This window comes from Cololabis saira, chromosome 17 (genome assembly GCF_033807715.1).
Source record: "Cololabis saira isolate AMF1-May2022 chromosome 17, fColSai1.1, whole genome shotgun sequence".
Classification (NCBI taxonomy): domain Eukaryota; kingdom Metazoa; phylum Chordata; class Actinopteri; order Beloniformes; family Belonidae; genus Cololabis; species Cololabis saira.
Genome location: NC_084603.1, coordinates 37,840,596 through 37,859,101, shown reverse-complemented (window position 1 = coordinate 37,859,101; position 18,506 = coordinate 37,840,596).

The following is an 18,506-nucleotide window of genomic DNA, read 5'->3' as shown; positions in this document are numbered from 1 at the left end:
TTGTTAACGAGCACCTGCTGATGATGCAGCAACTTCCCCCTTTAATTCCTGCGACACCAGTAAAGACATACCTGCACTTGGTAGGCTACTGCCGTTTTTTTTGTTTTTTTTTTGCATCATTTTTGTACATTGTGTGCATACTTGTAGCATAAGAGATAATGAATGGATGAATGAATGAATGAATGAATGAATGAATGAATGAATGAATGAATGAATGAATGAATGAATGAATGAATGAATTATTTTTTGTTTGATTTGTGTGATACAGAACAGAGGATAAAGTTCTTGCTGCAGCTATTTTTATACCCATGTTTTTTTATGTTCAGCCCCAACTTTTTCTACCAGCTCAGCTGTCACCATCAGATAAAGCCGTTAAAATAAAAACAAAGAATCAGTAACTTCTAAATACCACAAGTCTCTGTAGTTTTTCATAATGTTACTTAATAAAATCACTTTCCAGACCACATTCTATGGGTTTTGGACATTTTGTCTGTTGTGGCATATTTTCTCTGCAGCTTTTGGGAGGGTACTACCAATTTCTCTTCTTGTGCTGGGACTAATAAAGAATATTTTACTCATGTAGAGGATACGTTGCGTTTGTTGCTGTCTCACTGCAGCTGTGGATTATTCAAGGCAGATTAATTTTAGAACCATATTACAATGAATTACAAGAGGCTCATGACTGAAGTGGGTGTTTAGAGAAGAGATGGAGCACATAAGTGAGAGCAGCAAGGTCTCTCTCCCTTTTATTAATGATGATGGAGGACGCTATAGCTCTGGATTAACACGTAATAAATAATAAATACCAATAAAAGTTTGTGATAAAACTTCAGTGGAAGTAGAAGTATTCATCAAGCATCTAGCCAGTGTGAATTAGAAAGAAATAGTAGTTATATGCAATGTCTTTGAATAATGAATAATCATTGTCTTTTATTATCTGGTGCATTTTTATGTACTTTTCTGTACTGTGGTCGTGCTGGAGTACTGTTTAAATAAAGTTGGACTGGGATCATTAACTAGGTTGGAATATATTTTTACAGGAGAATACACCGTATGTTTAAGAGTGACTTTTCTTAAAAGGTAGGCTACATATTTTTTACAAGGATTTATTTATTTTCCACCAAGAAAAGTAGAAAAATTAGGCCCATTACAAACTTTTCCAAAGTGGAAACAATTTCCTGACGTCTTTATTCAGTGTGAAAAACAAACTTCGTTAAAAAATACCAAAGAGATTCGGTAGAAAAGTTTCTTTTTCAACCGTGCCTTTACAGCTACGGTCGTCACAGAAAGTGTTAGGGGAAGGAGCCAGATTTCACTCCACCTGGTCCCCACTTCACAGGTATAGCAAATGCAGCACGAACAGAGCTGGGTAGAGGAGCCAAAAATTATACTCAGGTAAAAGTACTGTTACTTCAGAATAATATGACTCAAGTAGAAGTAAAAAGTAGTCATCCAAATAATTACTTGAGTAAAAGTAAAAAAGTACTTGCTGAAAAAACTACTCAAGTACTGAGTAACTGTTGAGTAACGTCTGATTTATTTTTATTAACACAACCATTCAAACAGACAAAAGTACAAAATAATCATCTTCAGGCAAATTAAATCAATAAAATAATAAAATAAATTAAAATTAATAAAAAATGGCTTAAATTAAAATAATCTTAAAGTAAATTCAAGTACTTTAATAAATAATAAAATAATAACAGAATAAAAAAATAAATTAAGCACAAGTAGCACAAAATTTCAAGCCTTTGTACTTTTCTTTTTTAACCAGGCAGAACTAGAACAAGCCTGAACTCATAGAAACTCTGTGTGTGTTTGAGTCTGTGTAAATGTGACAAAACATGCAAAAACAAACATTTTTCCCAAAGAATCACTCAGTGATGTCATTTGATTGACACGTACACGGATAAAAGGGATAAAAGAAAAGTAACAGCTCAACGTATCCTAATGTAGCGGAGTAAGAGTAACAGTTTCTTCTTCAAAAATCTACTCAAGTAAAAGTAAAAAGTATAGTGATTCAAAACTAAAAAACTACAATCCCAAAACTAATGTAAATGTAATGGAGTAAATTTAACTCGTTACTACCCACCTCTGAGCATGATTTGAAGATTGGTGGTGGGAATGATGGAAGAGCTAGATGATTGTGCTCTGCTCTGGCTCTGTGATGTCACAGAACCCTGCAGGTCTGAACGCTGCTCCCAAACAAAGGGATGGGGTTGGGTTTTTATCAGTAATGTTAACTGCTTTGTTACTTAAAAAGCACAAATTAAATCATGACATCCCTTTTAAAGTCACAACCAAAGACTTAATGAGTTTATAGATAATCTTGAAACTTGTTTAGAGCAGTGCTATGGCCAATGGAAGATCTGAAATAACACATGCCATGCCAGTTAATTAATGTAAATGTTTGCATGTTTTAAAGCACCAGCAACATTTCACTCCAACTCTATGATGCATAATCTTATTTTTTGTAAAAAGGCCTTATCTTCAGTCATCCGATGCCAAAAGGAAAGCCTTTGCCTTTTATGCTAATGTATTTCGTGTAGCAAGCCCCTAAACTAATGCCAAACCTCCAAACGTTGCAGCAGTATATAATATAAAATGCACAGAGATCATCTATTTCACCCCTTCCTTCTCTGCAAAGAGTAGACTAAGCCAAATCCTCTCTTACGCCCTTCTCCGAGTTTGTAGCTTCCAACATCAGTGTCATTGTTCAAATGTCAGGAAGGTGGAGAAACTTTCATGAACATGTTAAAAAGTTCAAACTGCATAAAGGTCACATGGAATCACTTTAATGGTACTTACAGTACTCGGAGTTCTCTTACACAATCTCCCTTCAAGGATGCTGAGCGTCTTCCCTGAGATGCGACTACCCTCCCCCTCGCTAATAGGCGTCGTCTTAATGCCAAAGTCGAGTATTTTTCAGGTTAAATTTGGGGGTGGCGATGTTAGCCGGTGATATTAATCTCGTAAGCGACATTCCAGCGGAGGTGATGAAAGATGCCTAGTGGTATTTGTATCCTCGCGTGTCGAGTATTTTGTCAAAAGTAGCCGAGGTTTGCTATGCCGGGTAGATATGCGTTCTCCCCTGAGAGTTGCGGCCCAGTAAGAGACAGCAGTTGCTCTACATAATTAGACTGGGAAGGTCCTTGTAAACTCATTAATATCTCACCCGGGCTGGAATGACTGGCTCGCCGGCGGAATGCGTGCCAAAGAAAGATAGGAAGTAAAAGCATTAAGATGAATGGAGTTCAGGTGTTGGTCACGAGGGTCTGCAGAGCGTCTGCAGAGCTGCAGAGCTGCAGAGGTGGCTTACAGGAGGATTTAAGAGATGATGGCTTCAAAGAAAATGCTTGCTTCATTGTTGCATGCATCTGTTATTCCTGTGCTCTGGAACAGTCAGAGTGTTGGACCGAGTGTGGAGCCGAAGCTTCAGATGTGACCGTATATGGAGACAACTATTAAGCGTAATGTAAGCTGAGGTGATGTAGTCAAGGCTCAGTGGCGACTAATACATAAATCAGCACTGTTAAATCAACTTTGACCAGTTATTTCAGGGGTAAAATTTACATTTCGCAAAGTGTAACTTTCACATCCTTTCACAAGTCTGGAGTTAGGAGTTCATTTTCAACATTGGCGAACACTAAGCAGTGTTTAAGACATTTTACACGAAGGGTAAAAGTATTAGAGTATTAGGGCCATGCAGGAGAAAATTTTTTTGAGAGGGGAAGATTTTTTTTATTGTGCACTTCGAGAAAAAAGTCGAAATGTCGAGAAAAAAGTCGAAATGTCGAGATTAATGTTGAAATACAATTTCAAGAATAAAGTCGAAATTTCGTCTTTTTTCTCAACATTTCAACTTTATTCACAAAATTTTGACTTTTCTCAACATTTTGACTTTTTTCTCAAAATTGCACCAACATTAATCTCGACATTTCTACTTTTTTCTCAACATTTCAATGTTATTCACAAAATTTTTACCTTTTTCTCAACATTTTGACTTTTTTCTCGACATTTCAACTTTTTTCTCGAAGTGCATAATGGAAAAAAAAAATCTTCCCTCTCTAAAATATTATTTTTATTTTTTGCCCTAATACTTTTCCGTAGGTTTCCAAGTCGGACATCCGGACAGAAGTGGAAACATGCAGTTTCTAGAATGGCTTGCTCCATTTCCAATGTGCACCCCCCCACTGGCCGAACACCGTGGGTCGGGGTTGGGGGTTCCAGTCCTCGATGGCCACTTGCCAGCAGGGTTCAGATATTTCCTTGCATCAACAACACCTAATTAATTAGGTTGTCATCAAGGTCTGTACAAGTCTGTCGATGACACAGTGGTTCGTATCAGAGTTGAATCAGGGAAAACATCTAAAACATGCAAGACACCGGCCCTTGAGGGCTTGGATTGGACAGCCCTGCTGTGGACCAATCAGCATCAAGATATGCAGGATAATAGTGAAAACCCTCCTTTGGGCCTGATGTTGCCTTCCACATCTCATCAGAAGTTGTGCGTTGATGAACACCTCACCTCCAACACAACATCATGGAAAATGACCTCCCAGGAATCTGTTGGTATGACCAACTCAACACCTATAGAGGGAATGCACATGACGTCACAGATGCGACTTCACAGCGGGTTACGCCCACTGAGTGTCAGAAAGACTGAGTGTCAGAAAGACTGAGTGGCAGAAAGACTGAGTGGCAGAAAGACTGAGTGGCAGCTTAAACTTTCAGTTTGAGCAACTGGAAAACATCTAAAATGGAAAAGAGCTGTTGTACGATCGACTGTAATCATAGATTAAGCAAGAAATCAGAGTTATCGTTTTACAGACTGCCGAAAAATACGCTTAAGAGAGACAAATGGATCGCTGCAATTCACAGAAACAACTGGATTCCAGGCACCGAAACGTGGATTTGTGGTTCCCATTTTGTATCAGGTAGCCTAATGTTGGATTTTTGGGTAGTTAACGTTAAACGGTCCAATCATAAAGTTCGGTGTCCTCATCACTTTAATTTCTACAACAAATCCTGCCTTGAAGTCGGACCAAGCGTCAAGACTTTTGTAAGCCTTCAAGCTTTGCTTCGTGTATTTCCCCGGCGTAGAAATTAAGTACATATAAATATCAGGAAACTGGATTTGTGGCCAAATATTAATGTCCATGGACCACTGGTTCTTGGTAACTGTACCAAATATTAATGTCCATGGACCACTGGTTCTTGAGGTAACTGTACCAAATATTAATGTCCATGGACCACTGGTTCTTGGTAACTGTACCAAATATTAATGTCCATGGACCACTGGTTCTTGAGGTAACTGTACCAAATATTAATGTCCATGGACCACTGGTTCTTGAGGTAACTGTACCAAATATTAATGTCCATGGACCACTGGTTCTTGGTAACTGTACCAAATATTAATGTCCATGGACCACTGGTTCTTGGGGTAACTGTACGGGTCACTGTCAAGTCCAACTGCCTTTAATTTAAGTCGGTAATCGGCTGTTATCCCGTCTTTTCCACTAGTTGCAGTTGTTTTTGCCACTCAGTGTGAGTAAGGGGGCTGGTCCAGTGGGGAAGTGATGTCAATGCAGACCCTGTATCATGGAACTGACCATATTACACGGCCAGTTTGTGAGTCTCCATATTAAATTATATGCCTTTGGGGATTCATAATGAGTATTTTGAATTAAACTGAATATAAGAGACTTGTCATGTGACATTATATTGCATGCACATATGTCTCTCTCAAATAGAAATAATGATCTCTGCAGACCCGTCACACCCAGGACACAGTCTGTCTGAACTCCTCCCCTCTGGACGGCGCTACAGAGCTCTGTACGCCCAAACCTCCAGACTCATAGACAGTTTCCTCCCCCGAGCTGTTGCTCTGATAAACTCTCATCACTCAGAGAGTCTCAGAGAAATCAATCACTGTGCAATAATAATAATAACCACAGTCATATGCTGTAACAATGCACCTTTCAATAACCATGTCTACCTCATACTGATGAATACCTTTCACTTTAAAAAAAATTGTATATATGTTAATAAGAGCTGTCATTTGTCTATTTACTGTACAGTGAGCGAAAATAACCAAGTTAAATTCTCTATTTTGTTTGACCTGACTTGTCCAAATAAATCTGATTCTGATAAGTTTGGTGCATAACATGACGTAATGGAAATGCCATCATTTTGCAGTTACATTTTACCAGGGTTTTGAAATATTGCTTACGTTTTACGTACCTGAACGGTAATGAAAAGGTGGCTATACTTCTTTACTATCTTTGACAGGACAGACTCTGGCTTCATGCACGTTTTTGGAGAAATGGATGGAACAAAAGCCAGACGAGGCCAGGGTCATCCCGGGTATTTCCATCTAAATCCCCGGAGTGCTCCTGCGTATTGTGTGACCTCTGCTCGGTGGACATGGTCATCCAGATTAAAACCATTTAATGCACTCGGCGCTGGTTGACGCTCACACATAACTAACAACCAGCTATTTCTCACTCACTTTGGGAAATTAAAACCCATTGTTTTTGCTAAGCTGAGGATGTCCTGAAGCCAGCCTCCCGGGGTCGTGTGTGTGTGTCTGTGTGTGTGTGTGTACGTGTGTGTGTGTGTGTGTGTGGGTGTGTGTGTAATAGAGAATGGCCCACACATTAGATTCAGTGAAGAGAGGGTTCAGTGGATTACTGCGGCCTCAAAGTGCTGTGCCCTTTCATTAACCTTGCCTTTTACTCGTCTCATTTAATGCAAAACAAATTTCTAAGCTGCCATCCACTAAACAGTGCTGGAACTCATTCCGTTGCTGTGAATGTGTACGTTACTGTTACTCTTATTGCCTTAGGTTCACTACGCCTAGCCCCCTAATTACTGCAAAACAGGCGGCCAGGCTCCTTATATGCGCTATCATCATTTTAAATTTATTTTGATTGATTTGTGTCAGCTTTAACTATGCTTTGAGCTCAGGTCGATAAATAAAGATCAATACTTTAATGTTTTCCTCTGAACTTTTATTAAAAAATAGATTGGCTATAAAGAGAGCTGAATTACAAGGAGAACTGCCTACTTCCAATGCATGTCAACTGGAATCTAATTGAACAGCATTGAACTGGCGGAGATTAGTCCAGGGAGTGTGAGCTGTAGGAGCCCCAGACGGTTACAAATGGAGAGAAGTCAGGATTTAATGCGAAGAGTAAAAGAAAAGTTGGCAAGTTGTGCGGTGTAGCTGCAGACTGGGGCTCGACACTGGTAAACAGAGGCTGGTGTTAGAAATGCTGGCAAATGGAGGGAAGACAACAGCCAAAAAAACTAACAGAATAATTGACTGTCACGTAAAATCAGTATCAGGATGAGTTGATAGATTAGTCTACTTCATGAAAGTGCATGGGACTCCTTGTTCCTGCAGTTGACGGAGATGTAACTTGCTGGTTCTTCCCCCAAACGTCCTTGCAGGGAAATTGTACCAACATTAATCTCGACATTTCGACTTTTTTCTCAATATTTCAACTTTATTAACAAAATTTTGACTTTTTTCTCAACATTTTGACTTTAGTCAAAATTGTACCAACATTAATCCTGACATTTCGACTTTTTCTCAACATTTCAACTTTATTCACAAAATTTTGACTTTTTTCTCAACATTTTGACTTTTTTCTCAAAATTGTACCAACATTAATCTCGACATTTCAACTTTTTTTTTCTCGACATTTTGACTTTTTTCTCAAGGTGCATAATGAAAAAAAAAATCTTCCTCCTTTAAAATATTATTTTTATTTCGACACTGGTAAAAAGAGGCTGGTGAGTTGATAGATTAGTCTACTTCATGAAAGTGCATGGGACTCCTTGTTCCTGCAGTTGACGGAGCTGTAACTTGCTGCTTCTTTCCCCAAACGTCCTTGCAGCGAATCCAATCCAAACTAAATTGAAGCAGAGGGATATTTTTCAGGCATAGCCCACGAAAGTACACATCTTTTTTAAAAGACGTGTACTCGGACCAACACTTGGACACACTTCTTTCGGGCCCGTGGGCGACATCGCAGGGAGGTTGTCCAGTCCCCCCTTACACGGTCTCCAGTGCCAAGTCTGTTTTGGATCTATTTACACGGTGCAGATGGAGTTTGCTGGGAGTCAGACACAAGAACGGCAAAAAAGACCTCAGTCTATATCCAAAAGAATACACCAGGAGTGGACTCCGTGACCTACACTGCCATCATGCTAACCCATTTAGGCGGCGAGAAAAAACGAGAGCTCTAAGAAGCTATTCCAACCATGGATGGGGAGGTTCATTTTAGAAATCAAGAAGTCTGCTGGAGTCCGGCCCAGCTCTGTTTGGGGAAAAAAGACAAGGATTCACCCAGACAGGTCACGAAAGCCCTCACAACCACACAAAGTCCCGAGGATGATTTAAAATCAACAATTAGCCTACCATACATGGTTTTGGAACTTTGAGAAGAAACCTGAGTAAGCACACGGAGAACACACGAGTCCCACACAGAAAGACCTCAGCCTTGATTTGAAGCAGGAACCCTCCGGTCTTGAGGTAACAGACGTAACCACCGAGCCACGCTGATGCCCTCAACCCTATCCAATATTTGCATTTCCACGGGTTAACAGCCAAGGAAACATCTGCGAGGTAGGTGGACTTGGCCGACTGGAGCAGAAAACTTGGAGGAGAAGTTGAAAGGGTAGAGAGACTGCAGTAAAGGAGGAAATGTTGTTGAAGCTGCTGCATGCTGAAGCACTTTTAGAGGTCATTAAAGGATTAGATGTTAGAGGTTTAATTGTGTCTTGCCGCTTTTAATGTTGATGTAAAGCACTTTGAATTACCTTGTGTTGAATTGGGCTATACAAATAAACTTGCCTTGCCTTGCCTAGATATTTTGGAGAGGAAACGGACGGATGGCGTCCACCTGTGTTAAGGTCTGTCGTATCTACGAGGATGTATGAGTTGCATAAACCAGAAACTACCATCTAAATAAATATTACTTAGACAGCAAATGCAAATGCACTGATCTGATGCATTTGAGACCATTTACACAGAAATGAGGCCTGAAAAGTGAGAAGATCCAAATACATGTTCATAACTGAACCGTGTCACATTAGAATTGTCAGAAAGTGCCAGGTCATGTTCCTTGGGAGGAGGCACCCAGTTCAATTCAATTCAATTTTATTTATATAGCGTCTAATACAACAAAAGTTGTCTCTAGACGCTTTCCAGAGACCCAGAACATAAACCCCCGAGCAATTATTACATAAACAATGGCAGGTAAAAACTCCTCTAGTGGGAGAAAAACCTTAAGCCAAACAGTGGCAAGAAAAACTCCCCTTTAGGAGGGAAGAAACCTGGACCAGGACCTGGATCATAAGGGGGCACCCTCCTGCCAAAGACCGGACTGGGGGGTCGCGGAAATCAACAGCACAGCAGGCAGGTGGAAGCAGCAACGGGATGACCAGGGGTGGGGACCGCAGGCCAGCACACAGCTCCCGAAGCTCCGACCCAATCAGCAAGTCCCAGGTTAGGTTCAGGGTCGGGGAAAGGTTGAGAAGGGGCAGGGGCAGGGCCAGGGAGAGGGTTCTTGATGGACAAATCTCTCCCCCGCCTGACCGGGCCGTTAACCTGCCCCTCTCACTCCCACGCTGCAGGTGTGGTGGTGTTCTGTCGATCCATGCTACCCGTCGAGATCTGCTACTTTGTGGTTCTGCACATGCGCACAGTCGATTTTCAAAGTTTGATTGCCACGCCCATAATTTTTTTCATCCCTTCAGTCTACGCTGCGGTTAACGGTGAGTAACTTCCTCAAAATCCCTAAGAAGATATATATTTATATATATATATATATATATATATATATATATATATATATATATATATACAAGCCAGCAGAGATAGTTTTAGATATTTTGCGGCACAGTATCAGGCCAGCAGAGATCACTTTAGATTTTAGTGGCAGTGAGTTGATTGGTCGTCTTGCCTGAATGCATCAAGTGGCGGTTTATTTGATATTTATTCAGTCATTAAGAACACATTCTTATTTACAATGACGGCCTGGCAAGAGACAAGGACCACTTGGGGAGAAAGGAAGTGGGCTGGGGAGTAAAACACAGTGAAATAGTAGCTCTACAAAGGTAGAAAAACCATTAGGTAGTATTTTTTGATAGGGTAGCAAAAATTGATAGACAGGCGCTATCGGTTTATGCAGCGGTAGCATTTTTCGACAAAGCAGCAGAAATCGACAGAACAGTGACTCAGGATATCTGTATTGGTACTTCCCACCCTGTAAAAAGAGGCCTGAAGATCACTTCTTACTCTTTGTCACCAAGCACTCACACCTTGATTGAGTGTTTGTCAGGTGTTTGCAGGTGTTTGTCAAGTGTTCTTTGGTTTGACCTCCAATGTAAGTAGTTTCTTTATATTATTTTAGTTAAAGTGTCTCTGACATGAAGAATGGATAGATTTGATCCAATTAGTTAAATTTCATATGTATTCAACACGCTTTAAAGAGTGAATTCATGATTTATTTGTCATCCTGAAACCTTCACAGAATCAACATTCACCTTGTGATTGCAAAATAAATTGGACGATTGATCGATCGCAATCCTGTTTCCTGGTGGTTTCGTGGCTCCAGTCAGAACATTCATTCAGTACAAGAATGGAAAAAAAGTACAGTAGATGCAGCCAAAGAGACGGCAGTAAATGTGGAAGTGGAGGAAATGCCCTCTTCCACATCGGCTTTACATGTGCGCTCCACCTTTGGCTGGGGTTGGCTGCAATTCTCAACCTTTTTAAAGGGAGCACTTCATTATTATTATTATGATGGCCCATCTTCCCCGGCCCTCATCCCTCACGCAGCCTGTGGGGGCGCAGATTTGGCCTCATTATTAATGACGACAGGGTAGAAATCTAAATCTAAGATCTAATCTCTTGAATCGGTTGGCCTCCATCACGTTTTTAGTACGACGCAGTTTCAGGTGGTGTATTTGCCATGAGCAGTTTCAAAAGGTAAAAGATGTATCCTTTGTCCATCCATGAGGTGCCTGTTACATGCAACGCGTTACAGTTGTGTGGTATGGCGTGGGGGGGGGGGGGGTTACGCTTCCTTCAAACCAAGAACAAAGCAGGGCCAAAGATGCTCAGACGGATGACTAGTAAGGAGGTGTGGATGGATCCTGTCAGGCCCAAGCAACGACACAGTCTGAAATCACACAGGGAGCTCTGCTGGGACTGAACATGTGATTTAAAATATCTTTGTGCATTCAAGAACACACAAATCTGAGCAAACGCTGCTGCGATAGTGTAACAGACAAACCCGGCTTTGAGGTATAGCATGGAAAAGCTAAACTATTTGGGGTTATTGTTCACACAATATGCATCTCTGATTCAGATCCAGCACGAACTTGAATGTTGTATGATTCCTCTTTTTCTTGCTGAATCATTTTTGTTCTAAACATTGTATGGTTTTATTTATTGCATGCTTTAAGTAGAGGTCATCTTAACTCTGATTCATCCATCCATTCTCCACCGCTTATCCATTCCGGGGTCGCGGGGGCAGCAGTCTCAACAGAGATGCCCAGACTTCCCTTACCCTAGACACTTCCTCCAGCTCTTCCTCCGGCTCTTCCTCCGGCTCTTCCTCCATCTCTTCCTCTGGCTCTTCCTCCGGCTCTTCCTCTGGCTCTTCCTCCGGCTCTTCCTCCGGCTCTCCCTCCAGCTCTTCCTCCAGCTCTTCCTCCATCTCTTCCTCCAGCTCTTCCGAGGGGAGTCCGAGACGTCCCCAGGCCAGCCGAGAGACAGTCTCTCCAGCGCGTCCTGGGTCTTCCCTGGGGTCTCCTCCCGGAGGGACATGCCTGGAACACCTCCCTAGGGAGGAGGGACATGCCTGAAACACCTCTCTAGGGAGGAGGGACATGCCTGGAACACCTCCCTAGGGAGGATCCAGGAGGATCACCCTATCTCTAAGGGAGCGTCCAGCCACCCTGCGGAGGAAACTCATCTCGGCCGCTTGTATCCGCGATCTCGTCCTTTCGGTCACTACCCAAAGTTCATGACCATAGGTGAGGGTAGGTGCGTAGATTGACCGGTATATCAATAGTTTCGGCTTTCAAATCAGCTGTTTCTTCACTACGACGGTCCGGTACACTGACCGCATTACTGCGGACGCTGCATTGATCGATCCAAAGTGCATAATGAAAAAAAAAATCTTCCTCCTCTAAAATATTATCTTTATTTTTCTCCTGCCTGGCCCTAATACTTTTCTGTAGGTTTCCAAGTCAGACATCCGGACAGAAGTGGAAACATGCAGTTTCTAGAATGGCTTGCTCCATTTCCAATGTGCACCCCCCCCCCCACTGGCCCAAACACCGCGGGCCGGGGGTGGCGGTTCCAGTCCTGCAGGGGATCCGTCTGTCAATCTCACGCTCCATCTTTCCCCTTACCCGTGAACAAGATCCTTGAGTTACTTGAACTCCTTTAACTTTGATTTAAATAAAAAGAAACAAGACCAGGGGTGCTTAAGACTTTTACACAGCACTGTATATCAAGTTCACGGATGGCGGGACATCGACAATAAGTGCCGTCGAGCAAAGTGGGCTCGTCTCCGTGATCCAGGCCTTTACATATCTACTCATGGCAGCCAGTTTTAGGGGGCGGAGTTAGAATTACAAAATATCAGAGGGTCAATGAACTGTTGGTACAACTGAGAGACTAAAAAGAGTCCCTGAGTCAAGGCGGGGAGGGCGACACAGCATGTTGCTGGAGTGACCCAGCGGGGTTAAGTCCGAGGGCAGCCCAGAAAGCATGGTAAAGAGGGATGGGATTAAAATGCCGTAGTAATTTCTGTCAAGCCCAAGGCCAGAACACCCCGTCCTGCGTTGCATCAACTGTCTTTCAATCCAAACTGTGATTAACCTTCTGTACGGGCCACAGATTATGTCCTAAATACAGACGCGCTCACGGATGCTGCAGCTGAGCTCAGGGCGGGTCGTCTGTGCTGTGGAGATGCTGCAGTTAGATAACACTTGATTTGAAAGAAAACTGTTTTTCCTTTGTCCCGCCGGTGACATCGGAAACCCTTTTTAATGTTTACTAATGAAATACACAGCGCCTGAAAAAGTATTCCTTCACGCTGTTTTTCTGATTTTTTTTTTATTTTTTATTTTTTATCTACAACCAAGAATTACAAATCCCTTTGTGAGGATTACATCATTTGATTAACGCGGTATGCCCGCAACGTTCAAGGTGCAAAACAAATCGAGTCGTGAAACAAATGAGAAATGAAAAGTCAAGTAAAACAAAGTAAAACAAAACAAACCAAAAACAATCAAAGAAGGTGAAGCTCATGGAACCCACAGGCACTGCTGAGGATGACTACAGATATGTCTACAGATAAATGTGACTGCTCTGGAAATGTTTTGCCAAACTGTCTAGGAAGTACACTGCACATACTCATAGAAGCACACTGAAGCAACGGAAACTGATGAGAAAGCGAGTAAACACCTGGCTAACAGGTGGAGGTACACACAGTCTTCGAGAGGTGATGCTGACGGACGAAGAGCAGCTTGTCAACTACATTTACTGGACAAAACTCTCAAAACGTGAGACTTTTCAGATGTATTATTGCCTGCACAGCTTTGCAGAGATCTTCAGGTGATTTTCAATCATGCAAAGCACGAAACCAACATCCAATTCACCAAATTTATCGGAAAAACTATATTTTTCTGCTGCGCCAGTTCAGTTCATATTTATTTTGAGCGGTACAACATTTTTACAACATAAGAGACCTGCGTGCAACAGAAAATTAAGCAAATAACTTTAACAGTAGTTCAAGTTAATTAATTAATTAATACTCGAAAGGGAGTGGGAAGAAGAAAATTTATTTAATCCCACCCCTGTTTCTCATCAATAACTTGACAGATTTTTAAGGCTTCCTCCTGTCTCAACATTTAAACCAAAACAATGAACAAAAGACCTATATCAAATTATAATAAAATTATTCTACAGTATTTGCAGCAAAATACAAAATGCAGCAGTGAGTGCTGACAGGAATCAGCAGGAGAGACCACGTCTCTCCAGTGTTAGCGTCGCTCCATTGACTACCTGTAAAATTCAGAATCCAATTTAAAATTGTATTACTTGCGTATAAAGCCCAAAATGGCTTAGCTCCGCATTATTTGCAAGACCTGATAGTACCTTATGTTCCTGGCAGAGCTCTCCGTTCTCGGAGTGCAGGTTTACTCGTAGTTCCTAGAGTATCCAACTGTAGATTTGGAGGGCGGGCGTTCTGCTATCAGGCACCATTACTATGGAACCAACTTCAAATCTGGGTTAAGGAGGCTGACACCACCTCCACCTTTAAAACTAAACTTAAAACATTTGTGTTTAGTAAAGCCTATAGTTAGTGTTTAGTAAACCTCTAGCTGGTGTTGGTAAATCTCTAGTTAGTGTAAACTCTAGTGTGTTAGAGTCAGTAGTCATAGCTGCAGCTATAGAACAAGACTATAATAGTTAGTCTCAAATATAGCCTCGCGGTAGATATGCTGCTATAGGCCTATGCTGCAGGGGGGCACCGACATGATCCACTGGGTGGTGCCTCTCACCCTCCTACTCCTCTCCTCTTCCCTTCCTCTCTTCTCCATTTCCATTTTTATTTATTATAAGTATCTCTTAGCTATCATTTTTGTCCATTGCTCCTGTAGTTTCTTGTGCTGGCCCCTCTTTTTTCTCTTTTGTGCATGTTTGCAGGCCCGAGCTTCGGGAGCTGCGTGCTGGCCTGCGTGCTTCCGTACTCTTGCAGAGCAACATTCTGGTTGCTCTATATTATTATTGCGGTTTGAAAAAGATGTGGATTCTTTTCCTTTCTTAAGTTTTGTAAATGCTGAATTAAGACAGTAACTTATCTTCAATTATTTGGCCTTAACGGTTGTCCTCTACAGTAACTCAGTGGGATCAACACATTAATGATACATAGGAAATAACTTTTCTCCCACAGTGACAAACTATGTGTCTTCTTGAATTTATTAATTTCACCGGAAGCTGTTGGGGGAGTCACGCTCCTCAAACTAAAACAGTTACTTAAAAAAATGTATTTATTTGTTAAAATGCAGGCATAGGTTTGCAAAACGAGAGCAGTCCTACTTTTAATTAATTCTGAACCTTTCAAGAGGGACACCCTGCTGGGATAAGTTAGCCGTAGCTGAAAGTTGCTCTCCTGTCACACCGAAAAACGTCTTCAGGAATGAAAGATTTATGAGTTTTTGGGAATGCTTAAAAGGCCGCCTGACATTTTAAAGTTTATCTTGTTCATATTTGCTCATCAGCTTACAATTTTCTTTTTACTAATGACAGGAACAGTTTTATTTGCAGCAGGACTTTTGACAGGCATGAAGACAAAGGAAGTTTAAAAGAACTTCAAACATCAAAGTGACAGAGTTACCAAGTGATCAAGAAGTCACTGTAGTAATTAAGATTTCATATTTAACCATACTGTCATGTTTGAATACCTCTTATATCGAAGCCTAGTTAAATGCAGAAGTTTGAATACCCTGTAAACCTGATCGTTTTAGCAAATGGCTCTAAATCCGTGCTTGTCTCAGTCTCGGGTGGAACCGGCGCGCTGCTGCCCAGTTCCGATCCAGTTAGGTGTGTGGTGGGAATCTGCATACATGTTCAGCAAAGGTGTCATCTTTTTGGGGAAGAAAAGACAGCTGCACCTCACCCATCACTTACTGGATATTATCACGAGCTCTCCTTTAATCCTGTTAATCACAGCTAAAATCATCTGATCCTACTGGATCTCATTATCAATCAACCGTGCCATTATCCATTTAGCAAAAATGAAACCTAAAGAAACAAAAATAAACAAATATCAACTGGGCAATACTAAGTACCCCCACGAATCATTGGCTTGATGATCGATATTTTGCAGACGTAACTTTATCAGCCTGATAGGGAGTTTATCAGCCTGATATGGAGTTTTAGTTTTTTTTTTTATAATATTGCTTCAGTTCATGGACTTTTTCCCATAAAGACTTTTCTTAGGGTGTCACCACCGTATTTTAGTTGTGTTGAGGTCTGGACTTGTTGCTGTGCTTCAAATCATTGTCCTGTAACATGATCCAGTTTGATCCAGGCTTTAACTGTCGGACAGATGTCTCGAGAATCCTCCGCTATACGGACATTTGACGCGCTGAGACCTCTAAAGTCTTAGCCCACCGAATGTCAGGATTACACTATGGTGTGACTCGATTCAAAAAATTAATCTAATTAATTAGAGGCTTTGTAATTAATTAATCGCAATTGATCGCATTTCAATATTTGACACGAGAAGCAACATTTTGGTATATGACTGAATCATTGAATTGACACATAAATGAGCTTAAACAACAAAATTGTGTTTATTTTGATAACTGAGTGTTAACATAAAGTGCAATATGAATAATAGGAATAAGATTGCATTGTCCACAAGGCACAAACTTAAATTCAAGTTAGCTATATTCAATTCTATATTCAATTATTCATCAAACTCTTTCTTACACAATTTGCACACAACTGTGCTTTTATCCAGGTTTCCACTTGGTAGTTTTTTAAAACTAAAATTTCCGCCCACCGAACCAGCAAAGACTTCCCATCGGTTCGGGTTTCCATTGTTGTTCCTCGTGTTGAGTTCTGTTCATCAGTATTACGGGGAACTTATACCGGGAACTCGTGCCATGAGAAAAGTTCTGCACTGTTTGGAGTGCAAAAGTAAATTGCGATTAAATGCGATTTTTTTTGTCACGTTATTTTTCTGTAATTAATGCGATAAAGTCCCAGTTTAGAGTATACATATTGTCCTCATATCTGTGGAGATATTGTTGATTTAATTTGGATAGGCCTGTTCAGGTGAAATTCACCTCCAAAATCCCTAGGGGTTAACAGGTTAAAAGAGGTACAAACTTTTGCACTTGACCGGTCGAAGGGGGACCATGAGTTAGGCCCATTTGCAGGAGATACTCAGTTGCTCCCACAGATCAAAAGGAGCAGCGGACAACGATGGTGGTGGTTAAGCTGGCGAGGGTGTCAGAGGGCACGTGTGGCCAGCTATAGTGCATTTTGTTGTAATGGTGTCCCAGTTGTCTTGTCAAAAATCAATGTGAACCAAGAGTCTGCAAGCACAAGGACGTCACGGCTTCATCTGCCTAAATATTTAATTCTGGGGACACATCAGGAGCTTTTAAAGATCAGTACACCGCTCCCTTTTCTACACACACACACACACACACACACACACACACACACACACACACACACACACACACCCACACGCCTTTATGGGCCTTTACTGTAAATGTGTTCCTCATACTTGTGGAAACACAAACCACACGGGCACAAATGCATGTCAAAAACGCACACACAAATGAACATCTGTATGCATTCATGCTTGGACAGCGCCGCCCGTCCGTCCTGGCTCAGGTCAGGGCTGGGTTAAAATCAATTCCAATCAATTATTAAGAGCTTCAGTACTTCAGCCACGCTAAAAAGGGGAGCCAGTGGGTTGAGCAGAGTCCACACGTTCCATCAGTGTCTTCGCTGAGAGAATATGAACACAGACGTGTGGGAGGGCAGAACTCAAAAGAAACATCAGTGTATTTGATCTGGCCACATGTAGGACGTAGCATTGTCGGGGGTCCAAGCAGCAACGCTCCGGGTATTTGCTGTTTTTGTAGAAATGATTGTCATTATTAATTTTCTGCAATGGGCAGCAAAAACGGTCAGTCATCTATCCATCCATCCATCCATCCATCCATTTTCTTCCACTCATCCGTTACTGGGTCGCGGGGACAGCAGTCTCAACAGAGATGCCCAGACTACCTTCACCCCAGACACTTCCTCCAGCTCTTCCTCCAGCTCTTCCTCCATCTCTTCCTCCAGCTCTTCCGGGGGGAGTCCGAGGCATTCCCAGGCCAGCCGAGAGACATAGTCTCTCCAGCGTGTCCTGGGTCTTCCCCGGGGTCTCCTCCCGGAGGGACATGCGTGGAACACCTCTCTAGGGAGGAGGGACATGCCTGGAACACCTCCCTAGGGAGGCGTCCAGGAGGATCCGGTACAGATGCCCAAGCCACCTCAGCTGACTCCTCTCCATGTAAAGGAGCAGCGGCTCGACTCCGAGCTCCTCCCGGGTGACCGAACTCCTCACCCTATCTCTAAGGGAGCGTCCAGCCACCCTGTGGAGGAAACTCATCTCTAAGGGAGCGTCCAGCCACCCTGCGGAGGAAACTCATCTCGGCCGCTTGTATCCGCGATCTCGTCCTTTCGGTCACTACCCAAATTTCATAGGTGAGGGTGGGGGCGTAGATTGACCGGTAAATCGAGAGCCTCGCCTTTCGACTCAGCTCCTTCTTCACCATGACGGTCTGGTACATCGACCGCATAACTGCGGATGCTGCACCGATCCATCTGTCAATCTCACGCTCCATCGTTCCCTCACTCGTGAACAAGACCCCGAGATACTTGAACTCCTCCACCTGAG